The following is a 5608-nucleotide window of genomic DNA, read 5'->3' on the forward strand; positions in this document are numbered from 1 at the left end:
CATGGTAGCAGTGCTTTATGGGATGCTGAGTTTCAACAATATTCTGGAGAGCTGGGCAAGTAAAACTCTGATTCCCAGCAAGCCCCCACTAGTCTCTTAGTGACAACCCATGACTGGCAACTGCGATTTGGCACGTGCATTTTGGAAACGGCATTATTTTAGACGTGTGCCTGTGTTCAATGGGATGTGTATTAATAGGACTTGTTATTCACACTTTAAATATTGTACAACTTATTTCGGACTTATTATTATTTGGTACAACATTTTTTGTACACTGTTTAAAGGGGCAATCTGTATTTGCTACATCCATTATTTTTTATTTATAAACTAATGATATGTACCAATTAATACTTGAAGAATATAATTTATAAATGCCTCATGAGCTTAGTTCATCTATCATAACCCATCATAACCCCAAATATAAGCTTGTTTTACTCCAAACGTTGTAAACAAAGTATATATAAACAAACACTATACAGCCTCAAAACATGGTTAAAACTACAATGTTGATATCATGGATAGTCAGTCCTTGCATCCATAGCTGTATCTATGAATTTGAGAGTGGTTACATTTCTACAGCCCCATCCCTCAGCCTTTTACCGAAACAGGGGTGGGGAGCTCACTTTGTTTGATATGGTTTTTAAGGTAGAAACATAATTCAAACTTAAAAATGTGGACCAGTGTGCTTGTATACAATTTTTTGATTACATTTATACTTTTGGTCCTTCATCCACATTAATGGGATTTCTTTAACATTCTAAAGCTCCCATTGTTGAAAACTCCTGTTAATTCCAACATTCTATTGACTGTAAAGAATGTCACTTTTGACACAAATCAGCTACTTTGACCACTTTCCCAACAACTTATGAAATCTTGGTCTACTTCCTGCTTTTCAAATCTGAAATCAGAACAGTGTACCAATAAAACGATGCAGCTGTTTTTGTAACCACATCAAATAGGGGCGTCGGGTAAAATGGCGGTTAGGAGCGTTGGGCTAGTAACTGAAAGGTTGCTGGGTCAAATCCCTGAGAAAGGCAAATAACCTTAATTGCTCCATGGTCGCCATCAATAATGGCTGCTCCCCTGGCTGTCACCCCACATGGGAAGTGGGATATGCAGAAACACATTTCCATTTCACACCTCACACTTGTACAGGTTACCCATTTGTACATACAGTGAAACAGGAATTTATAAGCACCCTCTAATTATATTTTCTATAACTACATTTAATCTCGGACTAGTTCTGACCTGGTTTAGATCTTATCTGTCGGAAAGATATCAGTTTGTCTCTGTGAATGGTTTGTCCTCTGACAAATCAACTGTAAATTTCGGTTTTCCTCAAGGTTCCGTTTTAGGACCACTATTGTTCTCACTATATATTTTACCTCTTGGGGATGTTATTCGAAAACAAAATGTTAACTTTCATTGCTATGCGGATGACACACAGCTGTACATTTCAAAGAAATATGGTGGTGAAGCCACAAAATTGCCCTTGCTAGAAGCATGCGTTTCAGACATAAGGAAGTGGATGGCTGCAAACGTTCTACTTTTAAACTCGGACAAAACAGAGATGCTTGTTCTAGATCCCAAGAAACAAAGAGATCTCCTGTTGAATCTGACAATTAATCTTAATGGTTGTACAGTCGTCTCAAATAAAACTGTGAAGGACCTCGGTGTTACTCTGGACCCTGATCTCTCTTTTGAAGAACATATCAAGACCATTTCAAGGACAGCTTTTTTCCATCTACGTAACATTGCAAAAATCAGAAACTTTCTGTCCAAAAATGATGCAGAAAAATGTATCCATGCTTTTGTCACTTCTAGGTTAGACTACTGCTATGCTCTACTTTCCGGCTACCCGGATAAAGCACTACATAAACTTCAGTTAGTGCTAAATACGGCTGCTAGAATCCTGACTAGAACCCCAAAATTTGATCATATTACTCCAGTGCTAGCCTCTCTACACTGGCTTTCTGTCAAAGCAAGGGCTGATTTCAAGGTTTTACTGCTAACCTACAAAGCATTACATGGGCTTGCTCCTACCTATCTCTCTGATTTGGTCCTGCACGTACGCTACGGTCACAAGACGCAGGCCTCCTAATTGTCCCTAGAATTTCTAACCAAACAGCTGGAGGCAGGGCTTTCTCCTATAGAGCTCCATTTTTATGGAATGGTCTGCTTACCCATGTCAGAGACGCAAACTCGGTCTCAACCTTTAAGTCTTTACTGAAGACTCATCTCTTCAGTGGGTCATATGATTGAGTGTTGTCTGGCCCAGGAGTGGGAAGGTGAACGGAAAGGCTCTGGAGCAACGAACCGCCCTTGCTGTCTCTGCCTGGCCGGTTCCCCTCTTTCCACTGGGATTCTCTGCCTCTAACCCTATTACAGGGGCTGAGTCACTGGCTTACTGGGGCTCTCTCATGCCGTCCCTGGAAGGGGTGCGTCACCTGAGTGGGTTGATTCACTGATGTGGTCATCCTGTCTGGGTTGGCACCCCCCCCTTGGGTTGTGCCATGGCGGAGATCTTTGTGGGCTATACTCAGCCTTGTCTCAGGATGGTAAGTTGGTGGTTGAAGATATCCCTCTAGTGGTGTGGGGGCTGTGCTTTGGCAAAGTGGGTGGGGTTATATCCTTCCTGTTTGGCCCTGTCCGGGGGTGTCCTCGGATGGGGCCGCAGTGTCTCCTGACCCCTCCTGTCTCAGCCTCCAGTATTTATGCTGCAGTAGTTTATGTGTCGGGGGGCTAGGGTCAGTTTGTTATATCTGGAGTACTTCTGTCCTATTCGGTGTCCTGTGTGAATCTAAGTGTGCGTTCTCTAATTCTCTCCTTCTCTCTTTCTTTCTCTCTCTCGGAGGACCTGAGCCCTAGGACCATTCCCCAGGACTACCTGACATGATGACTCTTTGCTGTCCCCAGTCCACCTGACCGTGCTGCTGCTCCAGTTTCAACTGTTCTGCCTTATTATTATTCGACAATGCTGGTCATTTATGAACATTTGAACATCTTGGCCATGTTCTGTTATAATCTCCACCCGGCACAGCCAGAAGAGACTGGCCACCCCACATAGCCTGGTTCCTCTCTAGGTTTCTTCCTAGGTTTTGGCCTTTCTAGGGAGTTTTTCATAGCCACCATGCTTCTACACCTGCATTGCTTGCTGTTTGGGGTTTTAGTCTGGGTTTCTGTACAGCACTTTGAGATATCAGCTGATGTACTAAGGGCTATATAAATACATTTGATTTGATTTGATTTGATCTCAACTTTTACAAACAACTGAACTTTCTCAACAACTTACATAAAAACTTACCTACCTATTCACTATTACACTATTACTGCTACAAGTACTTCTGGGCTACTTACTATTAAACAAGTCAACATTTTTCAACACTAACAAACTTCTAAACTTCTTCTACTAGATGCAACATCATATAGCTCTCCCCAAATAATGTATTTAACTATGACTATATATTCACTGCTTCACTTTAAAGGGGGCAATCTGTGATCCCTACATCCATTTTTTTTTTTTTTTAATTGGTGACTTATACCCATTGATTCTTGAAGAACATAACGTATTAGTGCTGAGTGATTAGTGTTTTTTGAGGTCGGTTCTGTTTTGGAAAAATAATAATAAAACATTTGATTTCTGTTTGGATAATAAAAAATAATAATAAATACATTATGAAATATGGCATTAAAATAATTTTTGAGCTATTTCATTGAAATTCCAAAGCCAAATATTGAGAACATTAATTTTCCAAAACATTGAAAATGTTCCATTGTCTAACAACACAGAATAAAACAATTAATAACAGCCGATGGAAGTGACTGTCTATTACTGCATACTTATTAACCATCATTTATTCACATGACCATACGTTCGTAAAATATTTCAGTTGTGTATATTACTTTTTTTTATTTGATGACTCTATTATTTCATTCAAGTTTCATTCAAGTCATCATCTCATCTCTGCTCAGGCAGAAGCAGCCAGACAGATAACCATGTAACGTTATCTCTGTTTCTCTCAGTTGAGTCATCCTATTTAGCTAGGCTATTAGCTAGCTGGTAGATGACTGTGCTGCAGAGCCGTCTGACAAAATCAGTCTAGTTGTTATTCAAAGTAGATAAAGCATACTTTCAAGATTTGCTTATTACCAACTACTATTCAGTGTTTAATAGTCACATGTACCGGGTTGCAGGTGTGATTGCAGGGTACAGTGAAAATCTTATGCTTCGAACTCCAACATGCAGGACTAAGTTAAATAAAATAATGAAAATGGTATTAAAAAACAACAATATACATAGAAATAGCACTCTACACATAATAACAACTGTGGCAGTGATGAAAAAATACATGTCCATTCGGGTGGAGGTAGTCTACTACAACTGTCAATCGGGTAGAGCTACCTCACGAACTGTCTCTATCTGAACTGTCTCTGTTGTGTACATTCTTCTCTCATGCTGTCTCATGTGGTCTGTGTCAAAGATTATGGATGTAAGATACATGTATTATGGATGTAAGATACAAGATACATGTATCTCTGCCCTAACAATGGGAGACTACAAAGCGGCACGGTGGGCTGTCTAGCTCCCACCTATCATTTCTTTGGATTGGTGGATACATGTTGATGTCACCTGCCTGTATTCAATGGAGAGCGATTCTGCGCTTACTAGCCTCATGCCAAGAATATGCATAGCCATCTCAAGACAAGTCCGTTACAAAAATTAATTCTCAAAGTTTCCCGGGATGTCACGTGTCCTACTTATATTAGTACACTCGCAACAACTTAAGCGTTACGACATATCTATTCGATCAAATCAACCTTACGCCGCAAATAAGCCATACAGAATATGTTATGTATACACCGCTTTATTGCACAGAAAAGGGGGATCAGAGGGTGTTTTATGTGCTGCCATATACTTTCCCTATTTACAGGCACATTTGTTTCCTTCGCTCACTCGGAAACTCAGCCTTGGTACAGTATCATATAAATAGCTTAATACTAGATACAGTAACAGAGGGAAGTTGCCACCATTGCAATTGGATGAATCAAAAACGACAGAGCTATCTAGATACATTCACACAAGACATAGTCAACATATGAATATGTCCCTCGAGGTTTTTAATTTGTACAAAGAGCCCTCTTATTGTTTCTAAGTTTTATAAAGGCAATGTCTATCCACCTTTCCAAACTAGCGTCACATGGTGGCACGTTTTTGTGGGTCGTCTTTTGGCCGAATGCACTGTTACTCTTATAGTGGTGCCTTGTGGTTTACCTTTCCCTTCCAGTGTATTTCTCATGGGGGGCTGAACTCATTCCACTGAGCCAGACTCTTATGCAACCTGAGATTGATCACCTCACCATATTTCTAATATTGCAAATTTTTGGAGGAGAGAACATGTGAGAATACAGTCTTCTGATAAGAGAAGTCAATGCCTCTTCCAAATGTGAGGGAATCCCAATGGAGCAATTCACAAGAGTTGTTGTGAGAATATGCCCCAGCATGCCTGTTTTTGACAGTAGAGATAGGAGTGGCCATGTGTGACATCACAAGAAACTTGAGACCATAATTTTGAACAGCCCTCCCTTTTAGTGCTTTTTCCTATACATG

The sequence above is a fragment of the Oncorhynchus keta genome, chromosome 28, assembly GCF_023373465.1.
Source record: "Oncorhynchus keta strain PuntledgeMale-10-30-2019 chromosome 28, Oket_V2, whole genome shotgun sequence".
Lineage (NCBI taxonomy): Eukaryota > Metazoa > Chordata > Actinopteri > Salmoniformes > Salmonidae > Oncorhynchus > Oncorhynchus keta.